Genomic DNA, 19,509 nt, shown 5'->3' with positions numbered 1-19,509 from the left:
GATGCAAACATAGTGTATAATATAGGTAATGTTTGAATTGAGATTCCCACCAAAGTTTCCCACAACGAGACAAATGTTGCCAATGCGCCAATATCCGTCAGAAGGCTCCCTCGCATGGTTCTCTCAGACAGCAGGTTACCCGTTCGGAAAATGACAGCGACACCGAGTCTACCCTATATATATCTAATACGTTAAGGTGATGTCGTTACATCGTTCAAATTAGTTTCAAATGGTCCGTCAGAAGGCTCCCTCGCATTGTTCTCTAAAACAGCAGATTACCCATGCGGAAAATGACAGCGACACCGAGTCTACCCTATATATATCTAATACGTTAAGGTGATGTCGTTACATCGTTCAAATTAGTTTCAAATGGTCCGTCAGAAGGCTCCCTCGCATGGTTCTCTCAGACAGCAGATTACCCGTGCGGAAAATGACAGCGACACCGAGTCTACCCTATATATATCTAATACGTTAAGGTGATGTCGTTACATCGTTCAAATTAGTTTCAAATGGTCGCCCAATTAGCACCCTGCTCTGAACATATAAAGAAAAATTCTGATGTACCACACCCGATTTCTGCACAAAGGTAAATTTTTCGGCTCGATTTTCTCCAGAATATGCACATCTAAGTGAGTTGAGCACATGATCGCGACCGCACCGGAAACGAGAACTAGCACTTTGCATTGAGGGAAAAGACTGGAGCCTAAAAACAAAATAATGGGAAACATTTGCTCCTTTTCTCTAGCAACAACGAGACACTATGTCGACAATTCGTCAATACTCGTCTGTAGGCTCCTTCGCATGGTTCTCTAAAACATCAGATTACCCATGTGCAAAAAACACCGAGTCTACCCTATATGTATCGAATACGTTAAGGTGATGTCATTACATCGTTCATTTGAGTTTCAAATGTTCGGCCAGGATGGGATGCAAACATAGTGTATAATATAGTTTATGTTTGAATTGAGATTCCCACCAAAGTTTACCACAACGAAACAAATGTTGCCAATACGCCAGTATCTGTCAGAAGGTCTCCCTCGCATGGTTCTCTCAGACAGCAGATTACCCGTGCGGAAAATGACAGCGACACCGAGTCTACCCTATATATATCTAATACGTTAAGGTGATGTCGTTACATCGTTCAAATTAGTTTCAAATGGTCCGTCAGAAGGCTCCCTCGCATGGTTCTCTCAGACAGCAGATTACCCGTGCGGAAAATGACAGCGACACCGAGTCTACCCTATATATATCTAATACGTTAAGGTGATGTCGTTACATCGTTCAAATTAGTTTCAAATGGTCGCCCAATAAGCACCCTGCTCTGAACATATAAAGAAAAAGTCTGATGTACCACACCCGATTTCTGCAGAAAGGTAAATTTTTCGGCTCGATTTTCTCCAGAATATGCACATCTAAGTGAGGTGTGCACATGATCGCGAATGCACCGTAACCGAGAACAAACACCTTGCATTTAGGGAAAATACTGGAGCCAAAAAACGAAAATTGTAACATTTGCTCCTTTTCTCTCGAAACAACGAGACACTATGTCGACAATTCGTCAATACTCCTCTGTAGGCTCCTTCGCATGGTTCTCTAAAACAGCAGTTTACCCATGAGGAATGTGCAAAAAACACCGAGTCTACCCTATATGTATCGATTACGTTAAGGTCATGTCATTAAATCGTTCATTTGAGTTTCAAATGTTCGGCCAGTAAGCACCCTGCTCAGAACATATAACGAAAAAGTGTGATGTACCATATTCGATTTCTGGAGAAAGGTAAATTTTTCGGCTCGATTTCCTCCAGAATAAGCACATCTAAGTGAGGTGAGCACATGATCGCGACCGCACCGGAAACGAGAACTAGCACCTTGCATTGAGGGAAAAGACTGGAGCCTAAAAACAAAATAATGGGAAACATTTGCTCCTTTTCTCTAGCAACAACGAGACACTATGTCGACAATTCGTCAATACTCGTCTGTAGGCACCTTCGCATTGTTCTCTAAAACAGCAGATTACACATGAGGAATGTGAAAAAAACACCAAGTCTACCCTATATGTATCGAATACGTTAAGGTGATGTCATTACATCGTTCATTTGAGTTTCAAATGTTCGGCCAGGATGGGATGCAAAGATAGTGTATAATATACTTTATGTTTGAATTGAGATTCCCACCAAAGTTTACCACAACGAAACAAATGTTGCCAATACGCCAGTATCTGTCTGAAGGCTACCTCGCATGGTTCTCTCAGACAGCAGATTACCCGTGCGGAAAATGACCCCAACACCCAGTCTACCTATATATATCGAATACGTTAAGGTGATGTCGTTACATCGTTCAAATGAGTTTCAAATGGTCGCCCAATAAGCACCCTGATCTGAACATATAAAGAACACTTAGTAAGCCAACCAGAGGCTTAGGGCCCGCGCAGGAATATCCCTCCTAAAAAAATTCTTTTAATAAAGCACAGTACTTCAGCTTTGCAGCTTACTTGTGCATACCTCACCGATTGCAATTCATCCACTTTTCAGGGTGTTGTATTCAGTGTATTTTGAACTTTGTATTTGAAGTCTTTAAATCTTTGCGCTGCATAAGATTTAATGAGGCATTAATGATTCAACAAATTTTACTCCATTAAACATTGGATGAGGGAAGTTTTTACTCAGTCTAAGCATACTCCATTGTGAATTGTGTTAAGAACATTTATATAAGAACATAAGAACATAAGAACAAAGGTAACTGCAGAAGGCCTATTGGCCCATACGAGGCAGCTCCTATTCTATAACCACCCAATCCCACTCATATACTTGTCCAACCCGTGCTTGAAACAATCGAGGGACCCCACCTCCACAATGTTACGCGGCAATTGGTTCCACAAATCAACAACCCTGTTACTGAACCAGTATTTACCCAAGTCTTTCCTAAATCTAAACTTATCCAATTTATATCCATTGTTTCGTGTTCTGTACTGTGTTGATACTTTTAATACCCTATTAATATCCCCCCGGTTAATATTGCGACATGGAATTGATAAGCTCTTTATTTTGAGGATGGGATGCAAACATAGTGTATAATATAGGTAATGTTTGAATTGAGATTCCCACCAAAGTTTCCCACAACGAGACAAATGTTGCCAATGCGCCAATATCCGTCAGAAGGCTCCCTCGCATGGTTCTCTCAGACAGCAGGTTACCCGTTCGGAAAATGACAGCGACACCGAGTCTACCCTATATATATCTAATACGTTAAGGTGATGTCGTTACATCGTTCAAATTAGTTTCAAATGGTCCGTCAGAAGGCTCCCTCGCATTGTTCTCTAAAACAGCAGATTACCCATGCGGAAAATGACAGCGACACCGAGTCTACCCTATATATATCTAATACGTTAAGGTGATGTTGTTACATCGTTCAAATTAGGTTCAAATGGTCGCCCAATAAGCACCCTGCTCTGAACATATAAAGAAAAAGTCTGATGTACCACACCCGATTTCTGCAGAAAGGTAAATTTTTCGGCTCGATTTTATCCAGAATATGCACATCTAAGTGATGTGAGCACATGATCGTGAATGCACCGTAACCGAGAACAAACAACGTGCATTAAGGGAAAATACTGGAGCCAAAAAACGAAAATTGAAACATTTGCTCCTTTTCTCTCGAATCAACGAGACACTATGTCGACAATTCGTCAATACTCGTCTGTAGGCTCCTTCGCATGGTTCTCTAAAACAGCAGATTACCCATGAGGAATGTGCAAAAAACACCTATATGAGTCTACCCTATATGTATCGATTACGTTAAGGTCATGTCATTAAATCGTTCAAATTAGTTTCAAATGGTCGCCCAATTAGCACCCTGCTCAGAACATATAACGAAAAAGTATGATTTACCACATTCGATTTCTGGAGAAAGGTAAATTTTCGGCTCGATTTCCTCCAGAATAAGCGCATCTAAGTGAGGTGAGCACATGATCGCGACCGCACCGGAAACGAGAACTAGCACTTTGCATTGAGGGAAAAGACTGGAGCCTAAAAACAAAATAATGGGAAACATTTGCTCCTTTTCTCTAGCAACAACGAGACACTATGTCGACAATTCGTCAATACTCGTCTGTAGGCTCCTTCGCATTGTTCTCTAAAACAGCAGATTACACATGAGGAATGTGAAAAAAACACCGAGTCTACCCTATATGTATCGAATACGTTAAGGTGATGTCATTACATCGTTCATTTGAGTTTCAAATGTTCGGCCAGGATGGGATGCAAACATAGTGTATAATATAGTTTATGTTTGAATTGAGATTCCCACCAAAGTTTACCACAACGAAACAAATGTTGCCAATACGCCAGTATCTGTCTGAAGGCTACCTCGCATGGTTCTCTCAGACAGACGGGTTACCCGTGCGGAAAATGACACCAACACCCAGTCTACCCTATATATATCGAATACGTTAAGGTGATGTCGTTACATCGTTCAAATGAGTTTCAAATGGTCCGTCAGAAAGCTCCCTCGCATGGTTCTCTCAGACAGCAGGTTACTCGTGCGGAAAATGACAGCGACACCGAGCCTACCCTATATATATCTAATACGTTAAGGTGATGTCGTTACATCGTTCAAATGAGTTTCAAATGGTCCGTCAGAAAGCTCCCTCGCATGGTTCTCTCAGACAGCAGGTTACCCGTGCGGAAAATGACAGCGACACCGAGTCTACCCTATATATATCTAATACGTTAAGGTGATGTCGTTACATCGTTCAAATTAGTTTCAAATGGTCGCCAAATAAGCACCCTGCTCTGAACATATAAAGAAAAAGTCTGATGTACCACACCCGATTTCTGCAGAAAGGTAAATTTTTCGGCTCGATTTTATCCAGAATATGCACATCTAAGTGAGGTGAGCACATGATCGCGAATGCACCGTAACCGAGAACAAACACCTTGCATTAAGGGAAAATACTGGAGCCAAAAAACGAAAATTGAAACATTTGCTCCTTTTCTCTCGAAACAACGAGACACTATGTCGACAATTCGTCAATACTCGTCTGTAGGCTCCTTCGCATTGTTCTCTAAAACAGCAGATTACACATGAGGAATGTGAAAAAAACACCGAGTCTACCCTATATGTATCGAATACGTTAAGGTGATGTCATTACATCGTTCATTTGAGTTTCAAATGTTCGGCCAGGATGGGATGCAAACATAGTGTATAATATAGTTTATTTTTGAATTGAGATTCCCACCAAAGTTTACCACAACGAAACAAATGTTGCCAATACGCCAGTATCTGTCTGAAGGCTCCCTCGCATGGTTCTCTCAGACAGCAGGTTACCCGTGCGGAAAATGACAGCGACACCGAGTCTACCCTATATATATCTAATACGTTAAGGTGATGTCGTTACATCGTTCAAATTAGTTTCAAATGGTCCGTCAGAAGGCTCCCTCGCATGGTTCTCTCAGACAGCAGATTACCCGTGCGGAAAATGACAGCGACACCGAGTCTACCCTATATATATCTAATACGTTAAGGTGATGTCGTTACATCGTTCAAATTAGTTTCAAATGGTCCATCAGAAGGCTCCCTCGCATGGTTCTCTCAGACAGCAGATTACCCGTGCGGAAAATGACAGCGACACCGAGTCTACCCTATATATATCTAATGCGTTAAGGTGATGTCGTTACATCGTTCAAATTAGTTTCAAATGGTCGCCCAATTAGCACCCTGCTCTGAACATATAAAGAAAAAGTCTGATGTACCACACCCGATTTCTGCACAAAGGTAAATTTTTCGGCTCGATTTTCTCCAGAATATGCACATCTAAGTGAGGTGAGCACATGATCGCGACCGCACCGGAAACGAGAACTAGCACTTTGCATTGAGGGAAAAGACTGGAGCCTAAAAACAAAATAATGGGAAACATTTGCTCCTTTTCTCTAGCAACAACGAGACACTATGTCGACAATTCGTCAATACTCGTCTGTAGGCTCCTTCGCATGGTTCTCTAAAACATCAGATTACCCATGTGCAAAAAACACCGAGTCTACCCTATATGTATCGAATACGTTAAGGTGATGTCATTACATCGTTCATTTGAGTTTCAAATGTTCGGCCAGGATGGGATGCAAAGATAGTGTATAATATACTTTATGTTTGAATTGAGATTCCCACCAAAGTTTACCACAACGAAACAAATGTTGCCAATACGCCAGTATCTGTCTGAAGGCTACCTCGCATGGTTCTCTCAGACAGCAGATTACCCGTGCGGAAAATGACCCCAACACCCAGTCTACCTATATATATCGAATACGTTAAGGTGATGTCGTTACATCGTTCAAATGAGTTTCAAATGGTCGCCCAATAAGCACCCTGATCTGAACATATAAAGAACACTTAGTAAGCCAACCAGAGGCTTAGGGCCCGCGCAGGAATATCCCTCCTAAAAAAATTCTTTTAATAAAGCACAGTACTTCAGCTTTGCAGCTTACTTGTGCATACCTCACCGATTGCAATTCATCCACTTTTCAGGGTGTTGTATTCAGTGTATTTTGAACTTTGTATTTGAAGTCTTTAAATCTTTGCGCTGCATAAGATTTAATGAGGCATTAATGATTCAACAAATTTTACTCCATTAAACATTGGATGAGGGAAGTTTTTACTCAGTCTAAGCATACTCCATTGTGAATTGTGTTAAGAACATTTATATTGCGACATGGAATTGATAAGCTCTTTATTTTGAGGATGGGATGCAAACATAATGTATAATATAGGTAATGTTTGAATTGAGATTCCCACCAAAGTTTCCCACAACGAGACAAATGTTGCCAATGCGCCAATATCCGTCAGAAGGCTCCCTCGCATGGTTCTCTCAGACAGCAGGTTACCCGTTCGGAAAATGACAGCGACACCGAGTCTACCCTATATATATCTAATACGTTAAGGTGATGTCGTTACATCGTTCAAATTAGTTTCAAATGGTCCGTCAGAAGGCTCCCTCGCATTGTTCTCTAAAACAGCAGATTACCCATGCGGAAAATGACAGCGACACCGAGTCTACCCTATATATATCTAATACGTTAAGGTGATGTTGTTACATCGTTCAAATTAGGTTCAAATGGTCGCCCAATAAGCACCCTGCTCTGAACATATAAAGAAAAAGTCTGATGTACCACACCCGATTTCTGCAGAAAGGTAAATTTTTCGGCTCGATTTTCTCCAGAATATGCACATCTAAGTGAGGTGAGCACATGATCGCGACCGCACCGGAAACGAGAACTAGCACTTTGCATTGAGGGAAAAGACTGGAGCCTAAAAACAAAATAATGGGAAACATTTGCTCCTTTTCTCTAGCAACAACGAGACACTATGTCGACAATTCGTCAATACTCGTCTGTAGGCTCCTTCGCATTGTTCTCTAAAACAGCAGATTACACATGAGGAATGTGAAAAAAACACCGAGTCTACCCTATATGTATCGAATACGTTAAGGTGATGTCATTACATCGTTCATTTGAGTTTCAAATGTTCGGCCAGGATGGGATGCAAACATAGTGTATAATATAGTTTATGTTTGAATTGAGATTCCCACCAAAGTTTACCACAACGAAACAAATGTTGCCAATACGCCAGTATCTGTCTGAAGGCTACCTCGCATGGTTCTCTCAGACAGACGGGTTACCCGTGCGGAAAATGACACCAACACCCAGTCTACCCTATTTATATCGAATACGTTAAGGTGATGTCGTTACATCGTTCAAATGAGTTTCAAATGGTCCGTCAGAAAGCTCCCTCGCATGGTTCTCTCAGACAGCAGGTTACTCGTGCGGAAAATGACAGCGACACCGAGCCTACCCTATATATATCTAATACGTTAAGGTGATGTCGTTACATCGTTCAAATGAGTTTCAAATGGTCCGTCAGAAAGCTCCCTCGCATGGTTCTCTCAGACAGCAGGTTACCCGTGCGGAAAATGACAGCGACACCGAGTCTACCCTATATATATCTAATACGTTAAGGTGATGTCGTTACATCGTTCAAATTAGTTTCAAATGGTCGCCAAATAAGCACCCTGCTCTGAACATATAAAGAAAAAGTCTGATGTACCACACCCGATTTCTGCAGAAAGGTAAATTTTTCGGCTCGATTTTATCCAGAATATGCACATCTAAGTGAGGTGAGCACATGATCGCGAATGCACCGTAACCGAGAACAAACACCTTGCATTAAGGGAAAATACTGGAGCCAAAAAACGAAAATTGAAACATTTGCTCCTTTTCTCTCGAAACAACGAGACACTATGTCGACAATTCGTCAATACTCGTCTGTAGGCTCCTTCGCATTGTTCTCTAAAACAGCAGATTACACATGAGGAATGTGAAAAAAACACCGAGTCTACCCTATATGTATCGAATACGTTAAGGTGATGTCATTACATCGTTCATTTGAGTTTCAAATGTTCGGCCAGGATGGGATGCAAACATAGTGTATAATATAGTTTATTTTTGAATTGAGATTCCCACCAAAGTTTACCACAACGAAACAAATGTTGCCAATACGCCAGTATCTGTCTGAAGGCTCCCTCGCATGGTTCTCTCAGACAGCAGGTTACCCGTGCGGAAAATGACAGCGACACCGAGTCTACCCTATATATATCTAATACGTTAAGGTGATGTCGTTACATCGTTCAAATTAGTTTCAAATGGTCCGTCAGAAGGCTCCCTCGCATGGTTCTCTCAGACAGCAGATTACCCGTGCGGAAAATGACAGCGACACCGAGTCTACCCTATATATATCTAATACGTTAAGGTGATGTCGTTACATCGTTCAAATTAGTTTCAAATGGTCGCCCAATTAGCACCCTGCTCTGAACATATAAAGAAAAATTCTGATGTACCACACCCGATTTCTGCACAAAGGTAAATTTTTCGGCTCGATTTTCTCCAGAATATGCACATCTAAGTGAGTTGAACACATGATCGCGACCGCACCGGAAACGAGAACTAGCACTTTGCATTGAGGGAAAAGACTGGAGCCTAAAAACAAAATAATGGGAAACATTTGCTCCTTTTCTCTAGCAACAACGAGACACTATGTCGACAATTCGTCAATACTCGTCTGTAGGCTCCTTCGCATGGTTCTCTAAAACATCAGATTACCCATGTGCAAAAAACACCGAGTCTACCCTATATGTATCGAATACGTTAAGGTGATGTCATTACATCGTTCATTTGAGTTTCAAATGTTCGGCCAGGATGGGATGCAAACATAGTGTATAATATAGTTTATGTTTGAATTGAGATTCCCACCAAAGTTTACCACAACGAAACAAATGTTGCCAATACGCCAGTATCTGTCAGAAGGCTCCCTCGCATGGTTCTCTCAGACAGCAGATTACCCGTGCGGAAAATGACAGCGACACCGAGTCTACCCTATATATCTAATACGTTAAGGTGATGTCGTTACATCGTTCAAATTAGTTTCAAATGGTCCGTCAGAAGGCTCCCTCGCATGGTTCTCTCAGACAGCAGATTACCCGTGCGGAAAATGACAGCGACACCGAGTCTACCCTATATATATCTAATACGTTAAGGTGATGTCGTTACATCGTTCAAATTAGTTTCAAATGGTCGCCCAATTAGCACCCTGCTCTGAACATATAAAGAAAAATTCTGATGTACCACACCCGATTTCTGCACAAAGGTAAATTTTTCGGCTCGATTTTCTCCAGAATATGCACATCTTAGTGAGGTGAGCACATGATCGCGACCGCACCGGAAACGAGAACTAGCACTTTGCATTGAGGGAAAAGACTGGAGCCTAAAAACAAAATAATGGGAAACATTTGCTCCTTTTCTCTAGCAACAACGAGACACTATGTCGACAATTCGTCAATACTCGTCTGTAGGCTCCTTCGCATTGTTCTCTAAAACATCAGATTACCCATGAGGAATGTGCAAAAAACACCGAGTCTACCCTATATGTATCGATTACGTTAAGGTCATGTCATTAAATCGTTAATTTGAGTTTCAAATGTTCGGCCAGGATGGGATGCAAACATAGTGTATAATATAGTTTATGTTTGAATTGAGATTCCCACCAAAGTTTACCACAACGAAACAAATGTTGCCAATACGCCAGTATCTGTCTGAAGGCTACCTCGCATGGTTATCTCAGACAGCAGGTTACTCGTGCGGAAAATGACACCAACACCGAGTCTACCCTATATATATATATCGAATACGTTAAACTGATGTCGTTACATCGTTCAAATGAGTTTCAAATGGTCGCCCAATAAGCACCCTGCTCTGAACATATAAAGAACACTTAGTAAGGCAACCAGAGGCTTAGGGCCCGCGCAGGAATATCCCTCCTAAAAAAATTATTTTAATAAAGCACAGTTTTTAAGCTTTGCAGCTTACATGTGCATACCTCACCGATTGCAATTCATCCACTTTTCATGGTGTTGTATTCAGTGTATTTTGAACTTTGTATTTGAAGTCTTTAAATCTTTGCGCTGCATAAGATTTAATGAGGCATTAATGATTCAACAAATTTTACTCCATTAAACATTGGATGAGGGAAGTTTTTACTCAGTCTAAGCATACTCCATTGTGAATTGTGTTAAGAACATTTATATTGCGACATGGAATTGATAAGCTCTTTATTTTGAGGATGGGATGCAAACATAGTGTATAATATAGGTAATGTTTGAATTGAGATTCCCACCAAAGTTTCCCACAACGAGACAAATGTTGCCAATGCGCCAATATCCGTCAGAAGGCTCCCTCGCATGGTTCTCTCAGACAGCAGGTTACCCGTTCGGAAAATGACAGCGACACCGAGTCTACCCTATATATATCTAATACGTTAAGGTGATGTCGTTACATCGTTCAAATTAGTTTCAAATGGTCCGTCAGAAGGCTCCCTCGCATTGTTCTCTAAAACAGCAGATTACCCATGCGGAAAATGACAGCGACACCGAGTCTACCCTATATATATCTAATACGTTAAGGTGATGTTGTTACATCGTTCAAATTAGGTTCAAATGGTCGCCCAATAAGCACCCTGCTCTGAACATATAAAGAAAAAGTCTGATGTACCACACCCGATTTCTGCAGAAAGGTAAATTTTTCGGCTCGATTTTATCCAGAATATGCACATCTAAGTGATGTGAGCACATGATCGTGAATGCACCGTAACCGAGAACAAACAACGTGCATTAAGGGAAAATACTGGAGCCAAAAAACGAAAATTGAAACATTTGCTCCTTTTCTCTCGAATCAACGAGACACTATGTCGACAATTCGTCAATACTCGTCTGTAGGCTCCTTCGCATGGTTCTCTAAAACAGCAGATTACCCATGAGGAATGTGCAAAAAACACCTATATGAGTCTACCCTATATGTATCGATTACGTTAAGGTCATGTCATTAAATCGTTCATTTGAGTTTGAAATGTTCGGCCAGTAAGCACCCTGCTCAGAACATATAACGAAAAAGTATGATTTACCACATTCGATTTCTGGAGAAAGGTAAATTTTCGGCTCGAATTCCTCCAGAATAAGCGCATCTAAGTGAGGTGAGCACATGATCGCGACCGCACCGGAAACGAGAACTAGCACTTTGCATTGAGGGAAAAGACTGGAGCCTAAAAACAAAATAATGGGAAACATTTGCTCCTTTTCTTTAGCAACAACGAGACACTATGTCGACAATTCGTCAATACTCGTCTGTAGGCTCCTTCGCATTGTTCTCTAAAACATCAGATTAGCCATGAGGAATGTGAAAAAAACACCGAGTCTACCCTATATGTATCGATTAGGTTAAGGTCATGTCATTAAATCGTTAATTTGAGTTTCAAATGTTGGGACAGTATGGGATGCAAACATAGTGTATAATATAGTTTATGTTTGAATTGAGATTCCCACCAAAGTTTACCACAACGAAACAAATGTTGCCAATACGCCAGTATCTGTCAGAAGGCTACCTCGCATGGTTCTCTCAGACAGCAGGTTACCCGTGCGGAAAATGACAGCGACACCCAGTCTACCCTATATATATCTAATACGTTAAGGTGATGTCGTTACATCGTTCAAATTAGTTTCAAATGGTCCGTCAGAAGGCTCCCTCGCATGGTTCTCTCAGACAGCAGATTACCCGTGCGGAAAATGACAGCGACACCGAGTCTACCCTATATATATCTAATACGTTAAGGTGATGTCGTTACATCGTTCAAATTAGTTTCAAATGGTCCGTCAGAAGGCTCCCTCGCATGGTTCTCTCAGACAGCAGATTACCCGTGCGGAAAATGACAGCGACACCGAGTCTACCCTATATATATCTAATGCGTTAAGGTGATGTCGTTACATCGTTCAAATTAGTTTCAAATGGTCGCCCAATTAGCACCCTGCTCTGAACATATAAAGAAAAAGTCTGATGTACCACACCCGATTTCTGCACAAAGGTAAATTTTTCGGCTCGATTTTCTCCAGAATATGCACATCTAAGTGAGGTGAGCACATGATCGCGACCGCACCGGAAACGAGAACTAGCACTTTGCATTGAGGGAAAAGACTGGAGCCTAAAAACAAAATAATGGGAAACATTTGCTCCTTTTCTCTAGCAACAACGAGACACTATGTCGACAATTCGTCACTACTCGTCTGTAGGCTCCTTCGCATTGTTCTCTAAAACAGCAGATTACACATGAGGAATGTGAAAAAAACACCGAGTCTACCCTATATGTATCGAATACGTTAAGGTGATGTCATTACATCGTTCATTTGAGTTTCAAATGTTCGGCCAGGATGGGATGCAAACATAGTGTATAATATAGTTTATGTTTGAATTGAGATTCCCACCAAAGTTTACCACAACGAAACAAATGTTGCCAATACGCCAGTATCTGTCTGAAGGCTACCTCGCATGGTTCTCTCAGACAGACGGGTTACCCGTGCGGAAAATGACACCAACACCCAGTCTACCCTATATATATCGAATACGTTAAGGTGATGTCGTTACATCGTTCAAATGAGTTTCAAATGGTCCGTCAGAAAGCTTCCTCGCATGGTTCTCTCAGACAGCAGGTTACTCGTGCGGAAAATGACAGCGACACCGAGCCTACCCTATATATATCTAATACGTTAAGGTGATGTCGTTACATCGTTCAAATGAGTTTCAAATGGTCCGTCAGAAAGCTCCCTCGCATGGTTCTCTCAGACAGCAGGTTACCCGTGCGGAAAATGACAGCGACACCGAGTCTACCCTATATATATCTAATACGTTAAGGTGATGTCGTTACATCGTTCAAATTAGTTTCAAATGGTCGCCAAATAAGCACCCTGCTCTGAACATATAAAGAAAAAGTCTGATGTACCACACCCGATTTCTGCAGAAAGGTAAATTTTTCGGCTCGATTTTATCCAGAATATGCACATCTAAGTGAGGTGAGCACATGATCGCGAATGCACCGTAACCGAGAACAAACACCTTGCATTAAGGGAAAATACTGGAGCCAAAAAACGAAAATTGAAACATTTGCTCCTTTTCTCTCGAAACAACGAGACACTATGTCGACAATTCGTCAATACTCGTCTGTAGGCTCCTTCGCATGGTTCTCTAAAACATCAGATTACCCATGAGGAATGTGCAAAAAACACCGAGTCTACCCTATATGTATCGAATACGTTAAGGTGATGTCATTACATCGTTCATTTGAGTTTCAAATGTTCGGCCAGGATGGGATGCAAACATAGTGTATAATATAGTTTATGTTTGAATTGAGATTCCCACCAAAGTTTACCACAACGAAACAAATGTTGCCAATACGCCAGTATCTGTCTGAAGGCTCCCTCGCATGGTTCTCTCAGACAGCAGGTTACCCGTGCGGAAAATGACAGCGACACCGAGTCTACCCTATATATATCTAATACGTTAAGGTGATGTCGTTACATCGTTCAAATTAGTTTCAAATGGTCCGTCAGAAGGCTCCCTCGCATGGTTCTCTCAGACAGCAGATTACCCGTGCGGAAAATGACAGCGACACCGAGTCTACCCTATATATATCTAATGCGTTAAGGTGATGTCGTTACATCGTTCAAATTAGTTTCAAATGGTCGCCCAATTAGCACCCTGCTCTGAACATATAAAGAAAAAGTCTGATGTACCACACCCGATTTCTGCACAAAGGTAAATTTTTCGGCTCGATTTTCTCCAGAATATGCACATCTAAGTGAGGTGAGCACATGATCGCGACCGCACCGGAAACGAGAACTAGCACTTTGCATTGAGGGAAAAGACTGGAGCCTAAAAACAAAATAATGGGAAACATTTGCTCCTTTTCTCTAGCAACAACCAGACACTATGTCGACAATTCGTCAATACTCGTCTGTAGGCTCCTTCGCATTGTTCTCTAAAACAGCAGATTACACATGAGGAATGTGAAAAAAACACCGAGTCTACACTATATGTATCGAATACGTTAAGGTGATGTCATTACATCGTTCATTTGAGTTTCAAATGTTCGGCCAGGATGGGATGCAAACATAGTGTATAATATAGTTTATGTTTGAATTGAGATTCCCACCAAAGTTTACCACAACGAAACAAATGTTGCCAATACGCCAGTATCTGTCTGAAGGCTACCTCGCATGGTTCTCTCAGACAGACGGGTTACCCGTGCGGAAAATGACACCAACACCCAGTCTACCCTATATATATCGAATACGTTAAGGTGATGTCGTTACATCGTTCAAATGAGTTTCAAATGGTCCGTCAGAAAGCTTCCTCGCATGGTTCTCTCAGACAGCAGGTTACTCGTGCGGAAAATGACAGCGACACCGAGCCTACCCTATATATATCTAATACGTTAAGGTGATGTCGTTACATCGTTCAAATGAGTTTCAAATGGTCCGTCAGAAAGCTCCCTCGCATGGTTCTCTCAGACAGCAGGTTACCCGTGCGGAAAATGACAGCGACACCGAGTCTACCCTATATATATCTAATACGTTAAGGTGATGTCGTTACATCGTTCAAATTAGTTTCAAATGGTCGCCAAATAAGCACCCTGCTCTGAACATATAAAGAAAAAGTCTGATGTACCACACCCGATTTCTGCAGAAAGGTAAATTTTTCGGCTCGATTTTATCCAGAATATGCACATCTAAGTGAGGTGAGCACATGATCGCGACCGCACCGGAAACGAGAACTAGCACTTTGCATTGAGGGAAAAGACTGGAGCCTAAAAACAAAATAATGGGAAACATTTGCTCCTTTTCTCTAGCAACAACGAGACACTATGTCGACAATTCGTCAATACTCGTCTGTAGGCTCCTTCGCATTGTTCTCTAAAACAGCAGATTACACATGAGGAATGTGAAAAAAACACCGAGTCTACCCTATATGTATCGAATACGTTAAGGTGATGTCATTACATCGTTCATTTGAGTTTCAAATGTTCGGCCAGGATGGGATGCAAACATAGTGTATAATATAGTTTATGTTTGAATTGAGATTCCCACCAAAGTTTACCACAACGAAACAAATGTTGCCAATACGCCAGTATCTGTCTGAAGGCTACCTCGCATGGTTCTCTCAGACAGACGGGTTACCCGTGCGGAAAATGACACCAACACCCAGTCTACCCTATATATATCGAATACGTTAAGGTGATGTCGTTACATCGTTCAAATGAGTTTCAAATGGTCCGTCAGAAAGCTTCCTCGCATGGTTCTCTCAGACAGCAGGTTACTCGTGCGGAAAATGACAGCGACACAGAGCCTACCCTATATATATCTAATACGTTAAGGTGATGTCGTTACATCGTTCAAATGAGTTTCAAATGGTCCGTCAGAAAGCTCCCTCGCATGGTTCTCTCAGACAGCAGGTTACCCGTGCGGAAAATGACAGCGACACCGAGTCTACCCTATATATATCTAATACGTTAAGGTGATGTCGTTACATCGTTCAAATTAGTTTCAAATGGTCGCCAAATAAGCACCCTGCTCTGAACATATAAAGAAAAAGTCTGATGTACCACACCCGATTTCTGCAGAAAGGTAAATTTTTCGGCTCGATTTTATCCAGAATATGCACATCTAAGTGAGGTGAGCACATGATCGCGAATGCACCGTAACCGAGAACAAACACCTTGCATTAAGGGAAAATACTGGAGCCAAAAAACGAAAATTGAAACATTTGCTCCTTTTCTCTCTAAACAACGAGACACTATGTCGACAATTCGTCAATACTCGTCTGTAGGCTCCTTCGCATTGTTCTCTAAAACAGCAGATTACACATGAGGAATGTGAAAAAAACACCAAGTCTACCCTATATGTATCGAATACGTTAAGGTGATGTCATTACATCGTTCATTTGAGTTTCAAATGTTCGGCCAGGATGGGATGCAAAGATAGTGTATAATATACTTTATGTTTGAATTGAGATTCCCACCAAAGTTTACCACAACGAAACAAATGTTGCCAATACGCCAGTATCTGTCTGAAGGCTACCTCGCATGGTTCTCTCAGACAGCAGATTACCCGTGCGGAAAATGACCCCAACACCCAGTCTACCTATATATATCGAATACGTTAAGGTGATGTCGTTACATCGTTCAAATGAGTTTCAAATGGTCGCCCAATAAGCACCCTGATCTGAACATATAAAGAACACTTAGTAAGCCAACCAGAGGCTTAGGGCCCGCGCAGGAATATCCCTCCTAAAAAAATTCTTTTAATAAAGCACAGTACTTCAGCTTTGCAGCTTACTTGTGCATACCTCACCGATTGCAATTCATCCACTTTTCAGGGTGTTGTATTCAGTGTATTTTGAACTTTGTATTTGAAGTCTTTAAATCTTTGCGCTGCATAAGATTTAATGAGGCATTAATGATTCAACAAATTTTACTCCATTAAACATTGGATGAGGGAAGTTTTTACTCAGTCTAAGCATACTCCATTGTGAATTGTGTTAAGAACATTTATATTGCGACATGGAATTGATAAGCTCTTTATTTTGAGGATGGGATGCAAACATAGTGTATAATATAGGTAATGTTTGAATTGAGATTCCCACCAAAGTTTCCCACAACGAGACAAATGTTGCCAATGCGCCAATATCCGTCAGAAGGCTCCCTCGCATGGTTCTCTCAGACAGCAGGTTACCCGTTCGGAAAATGACAGCGACACCGAGTCTACCCTATATATATCTAATACGTTAAGGTGATGTCGTTACATCGTTCAAATTAGTTTCAAATGGTCCGTCAGAAGGCTCCCTCGCATTGTTCTCTAAAACAGCAGATTACCCATGCGGAAAATGACAGCGACACCGAGTCTACCCTATATATATCTAATACGTTAAGGTGATGTTGTTACATCGTTCAAATTAGGTTCAAATGGTCGCCCAATAAGCACCCTGCTCTGAACATATAAAGAAAAAGTCTGATGTACCACACCCGATTTCTGCAGAAAGGTAAATTTTTCGGCTCGATTTTATCCAGAATATGCACATCTAAGTGATGTGAGCACATGATCGTGAATGCACCGTAACCGAGAACAAACAACGTGCATTAAGGGAAAATACTGGAGCCAAAAAACGAAAATTGAAACATTTGCTCCTTTTCTCTCGAATCAACGAGACACTATGTCGACAATTCGTCAATACTCGTCTGTAGGCTCCTTCGCATGGTTCTCTAAAACAGCAGATTACCCATGAGGAATGTGCAAAAAACACCTATATGAGTCTACCCTATATGTATCGATTACGTTAAGGTCATGTCATTAAATCGTTCATTTGAGTTTGAAATGTTCGGCCAGTAAGCACCCTGCTCAGAACATATAACGAAAAAGTATGATTTACCACATTCGATTTCTGGAGAAAGGTAAATTTTCGGCTCGAATTCCTCCAGAATAAGCGCATCTAAGTGAGGTGAGCACATGATCGCGACCGCACCGGAAACGAGAACTAGCACTTTGCATTGAGGGAAAAGACTGGAGCCTAAAAACAAAATAATGGGAAACATTTGCTCCTTTTCTTTAGCAACAACGAGACACTATGTCGACAATTCGTCAATACTCGTCTGTAGGCTCCTTCGCATTGTTCTCTAAAACATCAGATTAGCCATGAGGAATGTGAAAAAAACACCGAGTCTACCCTATATGTATCGATTAGGTTAAGGTCATGTCATTAAATCGTTAATTTGAGTTTCAAATGTTGGGACAGTATGGGATGCAAACATAGTGTATAATATAGTTTATGTTTGAATTGAGATTCCCACCAAAGTTTACCACAACGAAACAAATGTTGCCAATACGCCAGTATCTGTCAGAAGGCTACCTCGCATGGTTCTCTCAGACAGCAGGTTACCCGTGCGGAAAATGACAGCGACACCCAGTCTACCCTATATATATCTAATACGTTAAGGTGATGTCGTTACATCGTTCAAATTAGTTTCAAATGGTCCGTCAGAAGGCTCCCTCGCATGGTTCTCTCAGACAGCAGATTACCCGTGCGGAAAATGACAGCGACACCGAGTCTACCCTATATATATCTAATACGTTAAGGTGATGTCGTTACATCGTTCAAATTAGTTTCAAATGGTCCGTCAGAAGGCTCCCTCGCATGGTTCTCTCAGACAGCAGATTACCCGTGCGGAAAATGACAGCGACACCGAGTCTACCCTATATATATCTAATGCGTTAAGGTGATGTCGTTACATCGTTCAAATTAGTTTCAAATGGTCGCCCAATTAGCACCCTGCTCTGAACATATAAAGAAAAAGTCTGATGTACCACACCCGATTTCTGCACAAAGGTAAATTTTTCGGCTCGATTTTCTCCAGAATATGCACATCTAAGTGAGGTGAGCACATGATCGCGACCGCACCGGAAACGAGAACTAGCACTTTGCATTGAGGGAAAAGACTGGAGCCTAAAAACAAAATAATGGGAAACATTTGCTCCTTTTCTCTAGCAACAACGAGACACTATGTCGACAATTCGTCACTACTCGTCTGTAGGCTCCTTCGCATTGTTCTCTAAAACAGCAGATTACACATGAGGAATGTGAAAAAAACACCGAGTCTACCCTATATGTATCGAATACGTTAAGGTGATGTCATTACATCGTTCATTTGAGTTTCAAATGTTCGGCCAGGATGGGATGCAAACATAGTGTATAATATAGTTTATGTTTGAATTGAGATTCCCACCAAAGTTTACCACAACGAAACAAATGTTGCCAATACGCCAGTATCTGTCTGAAGGCTACCTCGCATGGTTCTCTCAGACAGACGGGTTACCCGTGCGGAAAATGACACCAACACCCAGTCTACCCTATATATATCGAATACGTTAAGGTGATGTCGTTACATCGTTCAAATGAGTTTCAAATGGTCCGTCAGAAAGCTTCCTCGCATGGTTCTCTCAGACAGCAGGTTACTCGTGCGGAAAATGACAGCGACACCGAGCCTACCCTATATATATCTAATACGTTAAGGTGATGTCGTTACATCGTTCAAATG

Source organism: Procambarus clarkii, unplaced genomic scaffold (assembly GCF_040958095.1).
Source record: "Procambarus clarkii isolate CNS0578487 unplaced genomic scaffold, FALCON_Pclarkii_2.0 HiC_scaffold_149, whole genome shotgun sequence".
NCBI classification, from domain to species: domain Eukaryota; kingdom Metazoa; phylum Arthropoda; class Malacostraca; order Decapoda; family Cambaridae; genus Procambarus; species Procambarus clarkii.
This window is presented reverse-complemented; position numbering follows the sequence as displayed.